This window comes from Callithrix jacchus, chromosome 6 (assembly GCF_049354715.1).
Source record: "Callithrix jacchus isolate 240 chromosome 6, calJac240_pri, whole genome shotgun sequence".
NCBI lineage: Eukaryota > Metazoa > Chordata > Mammalia > Primates > Cebidae > Callithrix > Callithrix jacchus.
Window position 1 is genome coordinate 122,193,056 of NC_133507.1, and position 17,632 is coordinate 122,210,687.

Consider the following 17,632-nt stretch of genomic DNA (forward strand, 5'->3'; position numbering starts at 1 on the left):
TGAGCCAGTACATCTGGTCCCTCTAGAGCTTTTTTTCCTTTTTAGAGACAGCGTCTTGCTCTGTCACCCAGGCTGGAGTGGTGCAGTGGCAGAATCATAGCTCACTGCAGCTTCAAATTCCTGGCCTCAAGGAGTCCTTCTGTTTCAACCTTTTGAGTAGCTGAGAGTGTGTGCCACCTTGCCCAGTTAATTTTTTTATTTTTGTAAAGATGAGATCTCTGTTTATTGCCCAGGTTGGTCTCAAACTCTTGGCCTCAAGCAATCCTCCCACCTTGGCCTCCCGAAGTGCTGGGATTACAGGCATGAGCCACTGTATCTGGCCCCATCTATATTATTAATATGAGTCTTTATATCTTCCATGTTTCAACTTAACATGCTCAGCCTTTCCTCTATCTATATTGAAATATGGCTATAGCATTTGTTTTAGTATCCCTATCTACTAATTCTTTTGCTTGTTTGTTTTTGTTTGTTTTACATCGTCTCAAAAGCCAAGGCAAATATACTAATTCTATTACCTATGGCATTTCTGGATCTAATTCTATTGATTGATCGATTGCTATTGTCCTCATATAAGTGATATTTTCCTGGTTCTTTTGCTCTTTTGTAATTTTTTTAAGAGATGGAATCTTGCTACATTGCCTAGGCTAGAGTGTAGGTCAACATTTTGTCTACCTGGTTTTTTAGTTGTTTCAGGCAGGAGGGTACTCCAGTCCCTGTTACTCCAGCTTGCCAGAGCAGAACATGTAAATTCAACAGAACCACTAATGGTTGCGTATACTGCATTTAGCCTTTTCCACATTCTTAGATTTACATGGCCTTACATTTGCAAAGAATAAAGCAAGCGGAGTGCAGTGGCTCACACCTGTAATCCCAATACTTTGGGAGGCCAAGGGAGGAGGATTGCTTGATCCCAGAAGGGAGTTTAAGACCAGCCTTGGCAACATAGTGAGACTCCATCCCTGCTGGGCATGGTGGCACATGCCTGTAGTCCCAGCTACTAAGGATTGCTTGAGCCTGGAAGGTCTAGGTGGCAGTGAGCTGTGATCATGCTAGTACACTCTAGCTGGAGCAACAGAGTGAGCCCCTGTCTCAAAAAGCAAACAAACAAAATAGATTAATAAAGAGGGATAAAAATTAAAAGTGAAAAGACAAACTCATATAGAGTCACACAGGAGGTGCAAAGCACCTCCCTGATAAATGTCTTCCAAGTAGAATGCATCTTCGTTTTTATCAAACTTCAGAGAATATATTTTTCTCTGGATATGGTGTTTTTGACTAATATTTGCATAGAAATTGTTTATATTTGGGCACCCCAAAAAACCTCAACATTTTTTTTTTTCTGAGGCAGGGTCTTGCTCTATCGTCCAGGCTGGATTGCAGTGGCACTATCTCGGCTCACTGCAACCTCCACCTCCTGCGTTCAAGCAATTCTCCTGCCTCACTCTCCTGAGTAGCGGGGAATACAGGCACACACCCCTATGCCAGGCTAATTTTTTTTTTTTTTTGTATTCTTAGTTGAGATAGGGTTTCACTATGTTGGTCAGGCTGGTCTTGAGCTCTTGACCTCGTAATCTGCCTGCCTTGGCCTCCCAAAGTGCTGGGATTACAGGTGTGAGCCACCTCACCAGGCTAAGATAAGATTTTTAAGTAAAGTAAAATTATGTGCATGAAAAGTTTTGCATTGAATCCCAGATACAATTGGTAGAATACAGAATCATGTGTAGATATTTTTCCAACTTTTTATTTTCAAACATTTCAAACCTGAAAACCAGGCCGGGTGGGGTGGTTCATACCTGTAATCCCAGCATTTTGGGAGGCCGAAGCAAACAGATCACTTGAGGCCAGAAGTTCAAGACCAGCCTGGCCAACATGGTGAATGAAACCTTGTCTCTTTTAGTAATACAAAAATTATGCCGAAATTGAATTCCAGAAAAGAAGGGGAAAAATGTAATACAAAAATTAGGGCCAGGAGCGGTAGCTCACACCTGTAATCCCAACACTTTGGGAGGCTGAGGTGGGCAGATCATGAGGTCAGGAGATCGAGACCATCCTGGCTAACATGGTGAAACCCCGTCTCTACTAAAAATACAAAAAAATTAGGTGGGCGTGGTGGTGCACTCCTGTAGTCCCAGCTACTTGGGAGGCTTAGGTAGAAGAATAGCTTGAACCCGGGAGGTGGAGGTTGCAGTGAGCTAAGATCGTGCCACTGCACACTAGCCTGGGCGACTGAGGGAGACTTATCTCAGAAAAAAAAAAAAAAAAATTAGCTGGGCAAGGAAGTGCACACCCGTAGTCCCAGCTACTCAGGAGGCTGAGGCATGAGAATTGCTTGAACCAGGGAAACAGAGGTTGTAGTCAGCTGAGATTGCATCACTGCATTTCAGCCTGGGTGACAGAGAGAGATTTTGTCTCAAAAAACAAAACAAAACCTGGAAACCAGAAAAGTTTAAAGAATACACATATACCCTTTACCTACAGACACCAATTGTTAATATTTAGCCACATTTACTTTGTCTCTCTCTCTCTAGACACACACATACACACACTTGGCTGAATCATTAACAGTAATGAGCAGACCCCATGATACTTTACCCCTAGATTCTTCAGTGTGTGTTTTCTATGAACAAGGACATTCTCCTACATGATCGCAATATCACTATCATACCTGCAATAGACTGAATGTTTGTTTCCCCACGAAACTCATATGTTGAAACCTAATCCCCAGTGTCATGGTATTTGAATATGGGGCCTTTGGGAGGTGAATAGCTCATGAGGGTGGACCCTGTTTTTTATAAGCTATCCGGTCTATGGTATTTTGTCATATCAGCCCAAATGAATTAAAACAATACCCATGAAATTTAACATACCCAATAGTATCTAATATACAGTCTATACCAAAATTCCCATATATCTATAACTGACATTTATCCTCTTATCTCTAAAATCACTCTTCTTGGCCCGGTATGGTGGCTCATAACTATAATCCCAGCACTTTGGGAGGGCAAGGCGGGTGGATCACCTGAGTTCAGGAATTCCAAGCCAGCCTGGCCAACATGATGAAACCCCGTCTCTACTAAAAAATACAAAAAATTAGCCAGGCATGGTGGCAGGTGCCTATAATACCAGCTGCTCAGGAGGCTGGGGCAGGAGAATCACTTGAACCTGGGAGGCGGAGGTTGCAGTGAACCGAGTACGCGTGACTGCACTCCATCCTGGGCAACAGGAGTGAAACTCCATCTCAACAACAAACAAAAACAAAAAACACCTCTGCTTCCTTTTATGCCCCGCATAGTTATGGGCCCTCCCCAAAGCTAAACCAATGCTCTTACCAAGGAAAAGCATGCTCAGTTCTTCATAGCCTTAACCTACAGTCATTATGCATAGCATTCCATTTATTCCTTACACAAGAGTGTATTCATTATCTCTATTTTCACATAAGAAAAATTAGGTTCAGACAGTCACACAGATATTTAGTAAGTCTGAGAGTCAAAATTTGAACTCAGATCTCTGACTTCACAGCCCATGTTCTTTCTGCTATGCCACAATGCCTAGTATATCAAATCTGCATTATTTTTTTTTTCCTGAGATGAAGTCTAGCTCTGTCACCGGGGTGGAGTGTAGTGGTGCAATTGCAGTTCATTGTAGCCTCGACCTTCCGAGCTCAGGTGATCTTCCCAGCTCAGCCTCCCAAGTAGTGGCGATGACAGGCGCATGTCACTACGCCCAGCCAAATCTATGATACTCTGACTAATGAGGATAGCAAGGCTTTTGTTTTATTTAAATGAGACTTGCATTTATTACTTACACAGTGATTAATAAGCGTACAAATTTTAGTGTTTTTTTCTGTTAATTCTTAGTCTACATTCTAGGATCTCTTTAAGGCCACAGCTAGATTTGTTCTTGGAGACACCCTCAGCCCCTAGAATGATGCCTGACAGTAGGTATTCAATGAATGTCTACTGGATAAATGCATGAATTAGACTAAGTACACATAGACTCAAAAGAAATATGGAAAGTATGTTTTCAAACTGATTTTCTAATCCAGCAACAGCTGTAAACATTCATTGCAAGAAGTTGATCATACAGGAATTTACTCTGCTGCATTTTTTTTTTCTTTTTAATACAGGGTCTTACTGTGTTGTCCAGGCTGGAACACAGTGGGGCAATCATGGCTCACTGTATCCGCAATCTCCCAGGCTCAGGTGATCCTCCCACCTCGGTCTCCCAACTAGCTGGAACCACAGGCTCAAGCCACCACATCTGGCTAATTTTTGTATTTTTTGAAGAGACAGAGTCTTGCCATTTTTCCCAGGCTATTCTGCTGCATTTTTAACATTTCCAACAATAATTGCTTCATTCAGACCATCCTGTCCTTTACTCAATCTTGCCATCACACTTTTGCTCAACTTTCAGACCCAGCATTAATCTCAAATCCTCCTTCTGCAATTCCAGCTTGAAGTCTTCCTTTTGTTCTCATCTTTAACCTATAAGCAACATTTTTGTTATATATTTTACATTGCTCTTATTGCAGAATTTATCATTATTATGCATAAATAATAATCAAAGGCAATATTTTCCCAGTTATTTGGTATCATCATTTAAATGAATCTTCCAGATAACTCAACTCTATAAGAGTTAAACCTTTTAAAACATGTGGATCATCTTTCACAAAAAGCCTTCTAAAATGTGTTAAATATTTTTCTCCCTCTTAAAACAGCATGCACAGAACATTCTTTAACGTTTTTCTGACTCTAGCTCTGACTGAAAGCATCTGTTATTGCATTGGTCCATGGAAGAGAGATGCCATGACAGAAAATGATTTTTCTGTCACTTTCATCAAATATTATTTTGCTTCATTCATCACCAGCTGCCACTTCTTATTCCTGATGCAGCTCCAGAAGCTCCTTTCTAATTCTCAGCTCCTTATAATGTAGGAAACCAGCCAAATGAACTTGTTAATGTTTGTGAAAAAGATAACTAGACCCCAAGGAGCTTACAAATAAACTGCGATAATTTAGTGACACCTTTTTTGTACACTTAAATGCCTCTTTTTCTTATTAATTCCTAGTTCCTGGCTAGGTTGTTGGCTAAAAATTATTTCCTGATAAACAAGGCATTACCTTATATATGTTATCAATAAAATTATATGTATAAATACATGGAAATGCGTGCATACTATTGCATTATTCAATAAGAGTTTTACAGCTGTGGCCGGGCACGGTGGCCCATGCCTGTAATCCCAGCACTTTGGGAGACCGAGGTGGGTGGATCACAAGGTCAGGAGTTTGCGACCAGCCTGACCAATGGTGAAACCCCATCTGTACTAAAAATAGAAAAATTAGCCGGGCATGGTGACACGCATCCGTAATCCCAGCTACTTGGGAGGCCGAGGTGGGAGAATTGCTTGAACCTGGGAGGCGGAGGTTGCAGTGAGCCGAGATCATGTCACTGCTCTCCAGCCTGGGTGACAGTGCAGACTCTGTCTCAAAAAAAAAAAAAAAAAAAGAAGAAGAAGAAACCCTGTCTCTATTTAAAACACAAAAAAATTAGCTGGGCGTGGTGGCACACACCTGTAATCCTAGCTACTCAGGGGCTGAGCAGGAGAATCACTTGAACCTGGGAGATGGAGGTTGTGGTGAGCCGAGTTCATACCATTGGACTCCAGCCTGGGCAACAAGAGCAAAACTCATCTCAAAAAAAAAAAAGATTTTTACAGCTGCATGTCCCCTTTTGGAATTCCTTGAGGACAAAGACTCTGTTTCTTTCTTTCTTTTTTTAATTTATTTATTATACTTTAAGTTCCGGGATACATGTGCAGATTGTGCAGGTTTGTTAAATACGTACGCATGTGCCATGGTGGTGGTTTGCTGCATCCATCTCCCTGTCATCTACATTAGGTATTTCTCCTAATGCTATCCCTCCCCAATCCCCCTGGCCCCTGCTATTCCTTCCCTAGCCCCTATGCTCCAGGCCCCAGTGTGTGACATTCCCCTCCCTGTGTCCCTGTGTTCTCATTGTTCAACACTCACTTATGAGTGAGAACATGCAGTGTTTGGTTCTCTTTCTTTCTTTCTTTCTTTTTGAGCCTGTCTCTCAGGCTAGAGTGCAGTGGCACGCAATCTCAGCTAAATGCAACCTCCACCTCCAGGGTTCAAGTGGTTCTCCTGCCTCTGCCTCTACCTCTGGAGTAGCTGGGAATACCGGCATGCACCACCATGCCCGGCTAATTTTTGTAGTTTTAGTAGATGGTTTCACCATATTGGCCAGGCTGGTCTTAAATTCCTGACCTGAAGTGATCCGCCCACCTTGGCCTCCCAAAGTGCTGGGATTATAGGCATAAGCCACCATGCCTGGCCTCTATTTCTTTATATAGTACCTGGCACATAGTAGGAGCTCAAAAATGTTTGCCTATGAATGGATATTATAGCCTAGCCTTCTGGTGCAACAGAAATTATTTTTAAAATTTATTTGCTAGATTAGTCAACAAAGATCTTTCTCTACAAGAATTAAAAATATTAGCCAAACATGGTTATACATCCCTGTAGTCCCAGGTACTCAGAAGACAAAGGCAGGAGGATTGCTTGAGGCCAGAAGTTTGAGGCTGCAGTGAGTTATGATCATCCCACTGTACTCCAGCTTGGATGACACAGTGAGACTTCATCTCTGAAAAATAAAAAATAAATAAAATAAAAAATTATTTGCTCACTTGCACTTAACCATGGGGGGAAAGTTTTGGGAAAAGGTGACATGGAGGTTGTTAATATAACTTCTAAGCTCCAAGTGTAGGACCTTTGCTTTTTCTTTCCACTATATTTCCAGAGGCTAGATCGATGCCTGGTACATAGTATTTAATTTATTTACCATCTACTATAAGCCAGGTATATTATTCAGAGACAGGGTCTTGCTCTGTTACCCAGGCTAGAGTGCAATAGTGTGATCATAGTCACTGTGGCCTTGAACTCCTGGGCTCAAGCAGTATGCTCACCTTCGCCTCCTGAGCAGCTGGGACCAACTACAAGTGCACACTACCACAATGAGCCGATTTTTAAAAATGATTTTTGTGGAGACAGGGTCTCATTATGTTGCCCAGACTGGTCTCGAACTCTTGGCCTCAAGTGTTCCTCACACCTCAGCCTCCCAAAGTGCTGGGATTACAGGCGTGAGCCACTTTGCCTGGCCATGCCAGGCATATTCTAATGATTAATTTGTATACTAATTCTATGAGGTTGGGATTATTACTGTCATTCCCTTTTTACAGATGAGAAAATTGAGGCATAAAGAGGAAACTTACCCAAAAGGTCACATTGCTAGTGAGAGGCAGAGCTGGAATGCAAACCCAGAACTAGTTCCAGAAGCAGCACTATTAACCCTTATGTAATAGTGCCAGATATATTTCTGGAAATGACTTAGTTAACTACTAATTTCTGCACCTTGCTTTGCTTGTGAAGTCTGTTGCTACAAATCTACAGTTGACTACTTCTGTGGAAACCCAGCTGTCTTAGTCTGTTTTGTGTTGCTATAAACGAATACCTGAGACTTGGTAGTTTATAAAGAGAAGAGGTTATTTAGCTCATGGTTCTGCTGGCTGTACAAGAAGCATGCCAGTGGCATCTGCTTGACTTCTGGTAAAAGCTTCAGATTGTTTCCACCCATGGTGGAAGGCAAAAGTCTTCTCTCATGGTGAGAGAAGAAGAAACAGAGAAAAGGGGGCCAGGCTCTGTTTAACAACCAACTCTTGCGGGAATTAATAGAACTCCCTCACCCCTAAGGAAAGGCATTAATCTCTTCATAAGAGATCCGCCCCCATGACCCAAGGCCTACCTCCAACACTGGGGATCAAATTTCAACATGAGGTTTAGAGGGGCACATATCCAAACCATAGCACCAGCATATTAGAATTATGTGTTTATTTATTCTTCTCAAGAATGTATTCTTTTTAAACTAAATTTATACATATGTATATACATATATATACATATACATATGTTTGAGATAGGGTTTCACTCTGTCATCCAAGCTGAAGTAGCTGGGACCACATGTGTGCATCACTACACCTGGCTAATTTTTAAATTTTTTGTAGAGACAGGATCTCCCTAGATTGCCCAGGCTGGTCTTGAACACCTGGGTTCAAGTGTTCCTTCTGCCTTGGCTTCTCAAAGTGCTAGGATTATAGGAATGAGCCACCATACCCAGCCATGAATATATTCTCCCAGAATGTCAGAGGAGTTGAGGCAGGACGTGTGACTAAGAGAGTAGATATAAAGTCTGTGCTGTGGTAATTAATTCTCCACTTTACAAGTCACCCACTGTGATGTAAGGAAAAGCATTAGATAAATTCTTGGGATTCTGTCCTAGTTCTGCCACGAGCTAGTTGTGAGATTTCTCAATGTATTAACTCATTTTAAGCCTCAGATTCTTCATCTGAAAATTGGGTCGTGGTTGAGGGAATGAGAAAATGTTTGGATTAGATTAGTTGTTCTGAATCATAACTGTACATTAAAATCATACAGGGAGTTTTAAAAACTACCAATCCCTGAGTCTCATTCTCAGAGATTTTTATTTAATTTGTCTGGAATGGTATCTGGCCATTGTGGTTTTTAAAGCTCCTTGGGGACAGGCTAATGTGCAGCCAAGCTTTACAACCACTGGATTTGATGAAAACGTGAACATTTGCTGCTACTTTGTTAGGTGTGGAAAAGGAAAGACAGAGAGGCTTAAGCAATACTCCCCTTGGACCCAGGCAACTGGGGGGTCCTGTTGTAGGCCCTGATTTAGAAGGACCTCGTTCCAGCTCTTCTTGGGCTGTGCCCTTCCCTCAGGCAGGGAGAATGATCAGAAGTGGGAGGAAGCTGCAAGGTCAAGAGGACATGCCCACACAGAGACCTTCTGTTTTGAAACACTCTTTGGGGCCAGATCCAGTGGCTCATGCCTTCATGCCTATAATCCCAGCACTTTGGGAGGCTGAGGTGGGCAGATCACTTCAGGCCAGGAGTTCAAGACCAGCCTGGCCAACATAGTGGAACCCTGTCTTTACTAAAAATACAAAAATTAGCCAGATGTGGTGGTGTTTGTCTATAATCCCAGTTACTCGGGAGGCTGAGGCAACAGAATCTCTTGAGCCTGGAAGGTGGAGGTTATAGTGAGCCAGGATTGCACCACTGCACTCCAGCCTGGGCAACAGAGTGTCTCAAAAAAAACAAAAACAGAAAACCCTCTTTGGGTACCCAAGACCTGAAGGTCTCTACTCAGAGTCTTGAGCCTCCCACCAGGGCCTAATTGGCCTCTTACCCAAGTCCATACTCCAGGGACAAACTGTAATGCAAGTATGCACATCCCTAAGCCCAAGGGGTGGCTGATTGTAAGGGAATGTAAATAGAAAGTGGACAGCAGGTGGAAGTGTTAACATAGGTATATACAGTCATTATTTGAGGGCTGTTGAAGCCAAAAGATAGGGATAGCACAGAGGGTAGGGGGTTAAATGCTTGCCCCTACTGGTTTGCTAAGTGGGATGACAATATGGGCTTCCAATGTCAGCCAGAAAAAGCCTTCAGGGAATGACATATGCATATGCTGAGTCAGAAGTCATACTGGTGTGTGTTGAAGTGGTAAGAATCAGTGGGCATGCAAGGTGGGCTTGGGGTAGATCCACTATGATGGTTTCACTGACAATCAGAAATGGCTTTCACTTGGGATAGGGTGGGTTGGAGATGGTGATGGAAGTGCTAAGCTAGGTGTTATTGAATAGTAGTTTCCAAATTAAGGACAAGTGCTGATCTGTAATAAAATTTTCTTGATGTACCAAAAAAATAAGAACAGCCAGGAGCAGTGGCTCATGCCTGTAATCCCAGTGTTTTGAAAGACCTAGGCAGGAGTCAGATCCAAGATGGCCGATTAGGAGCAGCTCAGGATTGCAGCTTGCAGTGAAAGCACAGAGGGTGAGTGGACACCTCATTTCCAGATGGATTTTTATTGCCCACAGACCAGGAGATTCCCAGGTGGAGGAGTCCCACGGGTCACCAGCATGGCTGTTTTGGCCAGCGCCCTGGTATGGTGGTTCTCCATACAAAATACACAGGTCTGGGCACCATTTTAGCTGGCAATTGGAGCTCTTGGGAGACAAAGTCACCCATTCTTCTGATTAAAAACGGGACTGAAACAGGGAGCCAGGCCAGGAGATTCCCAGGCAAAAAAGTGCCACGAATCTCAGTGCAGCTATTTCAGCCAGTGCAGTGGGTCGCCGAAGGGGAAATCACACAGATCCCGGCACCTTTTCAACAGGCGACTGGAACATGTGGGAGACAGTCGACCGTTCAACTAAAAAAGAGGAAAAAAAAAGGGGCTCTGAGGCAGGGAGTCAGGTGATCAGGCTCGGCTGCTCCCACCCCCACAAAAAGTCAGCAATTGGAAATGCTCTGGATTGAGAGTTTCACAGCAAGCACAGCTGAACCCGGGATGGTCTAGCTCTGTGGCGGAGGGGCGTTTGCCAATACCAAGGCAGTCCACCACTGCGGAGGTAGTTTGCTGTTGCCGAGGCAGCCTGCCATTGCTGAGGCGGCCTGCCATTAAAGAGAGAGTCTGCCATTATAGAGGTGGGCCGCCATTGCCAAGGCAGTTCTAACTACACCTGTATAAACAGGACTGCAGGGAAGTTCACGTGGCAGCTAGGCGGATCCCACAGCCGATCAGCAAAGCCTCTTCAGGCAGACAGTGACTAGGCTGCCTCCTCGCTGGGCAGGGCAGCCGTGAAAAAACCCAGCAGCACAACAGAACTCATAAATAAAGCCCTAATTCCCCGGGACAGAGCATCTGGGGGAAAAAAAAGGGGGTTTATGAGTTCTGCTACAGCAGACTTAAACGTACCTGCCCAGCAACTCTGAATGAACAATGGAACTCACAGCTCAGCATTTGAGCTCCTGTAAAGGACAGACTGTCTCCTCAAGCAGCTCCCTGACCCCTGTATGTCCAAAGAGTCACCTCATAAAGGAGAGCTCAGACTGACATCTGACGGGTATCCTTCTGGGTCAAAGATAGCAGAAGAAGAAACTGGCAGCAACCCTTACTGTTCTGCAGCCACTGCAGATGATCCCCAGGCAAGCAGGGCCTGGAGTGGATCTCAGCAGTCCTACAGCAGAGGGGCCAGACTGTTAGAAGGAAAACTAAGAAACAGAAAGAAATAACTTCATTATCAACAAACAGGATGTCCACTCAGAGACCCAATCTGAAAGTCAAAAACTACAAAGACGACAGGTGGATAAATCCACAAAGATGGGAAGAAACCAGTGCAAAAAGGATGAAAACACCCGAAATCAGAATGCCTCTTCTCCTACAAAGGATCACAACTCCTCACCAGCAAGGGAACAAGGCTGGATGGAGAATGAGTGTGATGAATTGACAGAATCAGGTTTCAGAAGGTGGGTAATAAGAAAATTCTATGAGCTAAAAAAACATGTTCTAATTCAATGCAAAGAAACTAAGAACTTTGAACAAAAATGTGATGAAATGCTAATGAGAATAAACAACTTAGAGAGGAATATGAATGAATTGATGGAGCTGAAAAACACAACATGAGAACTTAATGAAGCATATACAAGTTTCAACAGCCAAATTGACCAAGCAGAAGAAAGGATACAGAGGTTGAAGATCAACTCAATGAAATAAAATGAGAAGGCAAGATTGGAGAAAAAAGGGTAAAAAGGAATAAACAAAGTCTCCAAGAAATATGGGACTATGTGAAAAGACTTAATCTACATTTGATAGGTGTACCTGAATGTGACGGAGAGAATGAATCCAAGCTGGAAAATATTCTTCAGGATATTATCCAGGAAAACTTCCCCAACCTAGCAAGGCAGGCCAATATTCAAGTCCAGGAAATACAGAGAACACCACAAAGATATTCCGCAAGAAGAGCAACCCCAAGGCACATAATCGTCAGATTCACCAGGGTTGAAATGAAGGAGAAAATGCTAAGGGCAGCCAGAGAGAAAGGTAGGGTCACCCACAAAGGGAAGCCCATCAGACTCACAGCAGATCTCTCGGCAGAAACCCTACAAGCGAGAAGAGAGTGGAGGCCAACATTCAACATCCTTAAAGAAGAGAACTTTCAACCCAGAATTTTATAATTAGCCAAACTAAGCTTCATAAGTGAAGGAAAAATAAAATCCTTTGCAAACAAGCAAGTACTCAGAGATTTCATCATCACCAGGCCTGCTTTACAAGAGCTCCTGAAAAAGGCACCAAATGTAGAAAGGAACAACCAATACCAGCCACTCCAAAAACATACCAAATAATAAAGAGCATCAACACAGTGAAGAAACTGCATCAACTAACAGGCAAAACAGCCAGCTAGCATCAAAATGGCAGGATCAAGTTCACACATAATAATATAAACCCTAAATGTAAATGGGCTAAATGCCCCAATCAAAAGACACAGACTGGCAAATTGGATAAAAAGCCAAAACCCATCGGTGTGCTGTATTCAGGAAACCCATCTCACATGCAAGAATACACAAAGGTTCAAAATAAAGGGATGGAGGAAGATTTACCAAGCAAATGGAGAGCAAAAAAAAGCAGGAGTTGCAATTTACCAGTCTCTGATAAAATAGACTTTAAAGCAACAAAGATCAAAAAAGACAAAGGACATTACACAATGGTAAAAGGATCAGTGCAACAAGAAGAGCTAACGATCCTAAATATATACGCACCCAATATAGGAGCACCCAGATACATAAGGCAAGTTCTTAATGAGTTAGAAAGAGACCTAGACTCCCACACAATAATAGTGGGAGACTTTAACACACCATTGTCAATATTAGATAGATCAATGAGACAGAAAATTAACAAGGATATCCCGGACTTGATCCTCAGGCCTGGACCAAGCAAACCTAATAGACATTTACAGAACTCCCCACTCAAAATCCACAGAATAAACATTCTTCTCAGCACCACATTACACCTTCTCTAAAACTGACCATATAATTGGAAGTAAATCACTCCTCAGCAAATACAAAAGAATGGAAATCATAACAAACAATCTCTCAGACCTCAGTGCAATCAAGTTAGAACTCAGAATTCAGAAACTAACTCAGAACCGCACAGCTTCATGGAAACTGAACAACTGGCTCTTGAATGTTGACTGGATAAACAACAAAATGAAGGCAGAAATAAAGATGTTCTTCGAAACCAACGAGAACGAAGACACAACCTACCAGAATCTCTGGGACACATTTAAAGCAGTCTCTAGAGGAAAATATATAGCAATAAATGCCCACATGAGAAGCAAGGAGAGATCTAAAATCGACACCCTATCGTCAAAATTGAAAGAGCTAGAGGAGCAAGATCAAAAAAACTCAAAACCTAGCAGAAGACAAGAAATAAATAAGATCAGAGCAGAACTGAAGGAGATGGAGACACAAAAAACCCTTCAGAAAATCAATAAATCCAGGAGCTGGTTTTTTGAAAAGATCAACAAAATAAACCACTAGCCAGATTAATAAAAAAGAAAAGAGAGAATAATCAAACAGATGTAATAAAAAACGATAAAGGGGATATCACCACAGATTCCACAGAAATTCAAACCATCACCAGAGATTATTACAAACAACTCTATGCACATAAACTAGTAAACCTAGAAGAAATGGATAAATCCCTGGACATTTGCATCCTCCGAAGCCTAAACCAGGAAGAAATCGAAACCCTGAATAGACCAATAACAAGGTCTAAAGTTGAGGCAGCAATTAAGAGCCTACCACCCAAAAAAAGCCCAGGTCCAGATGGGTTCACAGCTGAATTCTACCAGACATACAAAGAGGAGCTGGTACCATTCCTTCTGAAACTATTCCAAACAATCCTTCCCAAATCACTATATGAGACCAACAAAAAGAGGGAATCCTTCTCAAATCACTTTATGAGACCAACATCATCCTGATACCAAAATATGGCAGAGACTCAGCAAGAAAAGAAAACTTCAGGCCCATATCCATGATGAACATAGATGCAAAAATCTTCAATAAAATACTGGCAAACCGATTGCAACAGCACATCAAAAAGCTTATCCACCATGATCAAGTAGGCTTCATCCTGGGGATGCAAGGCTGGTTCAACATACGCAAGTCTATAAACATAATTCACCACATAAACAGAACCAAAGATAAAAACCACATGATTATCTCAATTGATGCAGAGAAGGCCTTTGACAAAATTCAACAGCACTTTATGTTAAAAACCCTCAATAAACTAGGTATTGATGGAACATATCTCAAAATAATAAAAGCTATTTACAACAAACCAACAGCCAATATCATACCAAATGGGCAAATACTGGAAGCATTCCCTTTTGAAATCTGGCACTAGACAAGGATGCCCTCTCTTACCACTCCTATTCAATACAGTACTAGAAGTTCTAGCCAGAGTAATCAGGCAAGAAAAAGAAATAAAGAGTATTCAAATAGGAAAGGAGGAAGTCAAATTGTCTCTATTTGCAGACGACATGATTGTATATCTAAAAGACCCCATCGTCTCAGCCCAAAATCTCCTGAAACTGATAAGCAACTTCAGCAAAGTCCCAGGATACAAAATCAATGTGCAAAAATCATAAGCAGTCCTATAAACCAATAACAGACTTAAAGAGAGCCAAATCAATAACGAATTGCCATTCACAATTGCTACAAAGAGAATAAAATACCTAGGAATACAATTAACAAAGAACGTAAAGGACCTCTTCAAGAAGTACGAACCACTGCTCAACGAAATAAGAGAGGACACAAACAGATGGAGAAACATTCCATGGTCATGGTTAGGAAGAATCAATATCATGAAAATGGCGTACTGTCCAAAGTAATTTACAAATTCAACGCCTTCCCCATCAAGCTACCAATAACCTTCTTAACAGAACTGGAAAAGACCACCTTAAACTTCATATGGAACCAAAAGAGAAATCACATAGCCAAGTCAATTCTAAGCAAAAAGAACAAAGAGGGAGGCATCACACTACCAGACTTCAAACTATACTACAAGGCTACAGTAATTAAAACAGCATGGTACTGGTACCAAAACAGAGCTATAGGCCAATGGAACAGAACAGAGGCCTCAGAGGCAACAAAACACATCTACAACCATCCAATCTTTGACAAACCTGACAAAAACAAGCAATGGGGAAAGGATTCCCTGTTTAATAAACGGTGTTGGGAAAACTGGCTAGCCATGTGCAGAAAGCAGAAACTGGCCCCCTTCCTGACACCTTACACTAAAATTAACTCCAGATGGATTAAAGATTTAAACATAAGACCTAACACCATCAAAACCCTAGAAGAAAATCTAGGCAAAACCATTCAGGACATAGGTGTAGGCAAGGACTTCATGACCAAAACACCAAAAGCATTGGCAACAAAAGCCAAAATAGACAAATGAGACCTAAGCAAACTCCACAGCTTCTGCACAGCAAAAAAAAACAGTCCTTAGAGTGAATCGGCAACCAACAGAATGGGAAAAAAATTTTGCAATCTACCCATCTGACAAAAGGCTGATATCCAGATCTACAAAGAACTAAAACAGATTTACAAGAAAAAACAAACAAGCCCATTCAAAAGTGGGTGATGGATATGAACAGATACTTTACAAAAGAAGACATACATGAGGTCAACAAACATATGAAAAAATGCTCATCATCACTGGTCATTAGAGAAATGCAAATCAAAACTACATTGGGATACCATCTCATACCAGTTAGAATGGCGATCATTAAAAAATCTGGAGATGACAGATGCTGGAGAGGATGTGGAGGAATAGGAACACTTTTACACTGCTGGTGGGAGTGTAAATTAGTTCAACCATTGTGGAAGACAGTGAGGCGATTCCTCAAGGACCTAGAAATAGAAATTCCATTTGACCCAGCAATCCCATTACTGGGTATATATCCAAAGGATTATAAATCGTTCTACTATAAGGACATATGCACATGAATGTTCATTGCAGCATTGTTTACAATAGCAAAGACCTGGAATCCACCCAAATGCCCATCGATGATAGACTAGACAGGGGAAACGTGGCACATATACACCATGGAATATCATGCAGCCATAAAAAATGATGAATTCGTGTCCTTTGTAGGGACATGGATGAACCTGGAAACTATCATTCTCAGCAAACTGACTCAGGAACAGAAAATGAAACACCGTATGTTCTCACCCATAGGTGGGTGTTGAACAACGAGAACACATGGACAAAGGGAGGGGAGCATCACACACTGGGGTCTGTTGAGGGGAAATAGGGGAGGGACAGCAGGGGGTGGGGAGTTGGGGAGAGATAGCATGGGGAGAAATGCATGATATAGGTGATGGGGAGGAAGGCAGAAAATCACACTGCCATGTGTGTACCTATGCAACAATCTTGTATGCTCTTCACATGTAGCCCAAAACCTAAAATGCAAAAAAAAAAAAAGAAAGAAAGAAAGAAAGAAAAACCTAGGCAGGAAAATCACTTGAGGTAAGTTCAAAACCAACCTGGGCAACATAGCAAGAATCCCCCAACCCATGAACCCTGCTTCTACAAAATTTTTTTAATAGAATTAGCTGGCATGGGGGCACCTGTAGTGGCACATGTAGCTGGGCATGGTGGCATGCTAAGACCTGTTGTGCTAGCTACTCAGGAGGCTGAGGCAGAAGGATCACTTAAACCCAGGAGGTTGAGGCTTCAGTGAGCTGTCATCAGGTCACTGCACTCTAGCCTGGAGTGAGATCCTGTCTCAAAAACAAACAGAAACCAAACTTGGATAACTGATAAAGAGTTTAGGAATTACACGGAAAAGCCAACAAAACAAGGCAATTATTAACTCCAGAAAAAGTTAAAAGTTGTGTAGGAAAGGAAAAGTAATTATAGTTTGGTACATAACTTGGCTTTGACTACCGTTTACATTATTATAATAGCATATGTACTGAAGATTAATCAAAATCGGAATATAACTCTCGTGGGGGAAAAAAAGGTTGGGGGTGAATATGGTGTGAGAGTAATGGAGAAAAAGAGCTAAGTCTCCTCTTGTGTCTCAGCACTCCACCCAAGGTAGAGCCTCTGGATGGATGAAGGAATCTCCCACCTCTCCACCACACTCCCCCAGGATCTAGCTTCAGCATCAGGTAGTTAGGGGCAAGATGAGAAATTCTGACATGCTGGTCTCTTACTGGGAAGAGAGAGGTTCTTGGTTGCAGCAGTCTGGAGTGGAGTCTGTCTTGTTGAACAAAGGGAGAGGTTTGGTTTAAATACCATAGACTCTGGCATTCTGATGCAAGAGTTTTCACAGATTTTTTAAAGCAGATGTTTCTTCATTTGCTGTTTGCCCTTAGGACCATTTCAGAGGCTTTAAATGGTCAATGGTTGTTTGTTGTTTTAAATAATTTTCAGTTTCACTAGGGGTGAATCCCGAACTCTTCCTGCCGTCCTGGGGTTAGTTTCTCTTGGTATTTTATTCATCACCTTTCCTGTAAGTTTAAAATTATTTTAAGAAAAGTTAAAGCTCTTTAAGAATCACAATAAAGTAGTTATTATGAATAAATAAAAACGTAGTGGGGCGCGGTGGCTCACGCCTGTAATCCCAGCACTTTGGGAGGCCGGCGTGAGAGAGGACCACTTGAGGTCCGGAGCT

At 42.1% G+C, this 17,632-nt stretch overlaps 1 long non-coding RNA gene across 1 annotated transcript; it reads right to left on the bottom strand.

Annotated features, from left to right (window-relative positions):
- Positions 1–5,762: 5,762 nt before the first annotated feature.
- LOC128932409 (uncharacterized) lies at positions 5,763–17,221 on the bottom strand. Its single transcript, XR_008482234.2, has 2 exons — positions 17,172–17,221; positions 5,763–6,663 (listed from the first exon to the last, which is right to left on the bottom strand). It is a non-coding gene; the product is annotated as an uncharacterized LOC128932409 (long non-coding RNA).
- Positions 17,222–17,632: the final 411 nt, after the last annotated feature.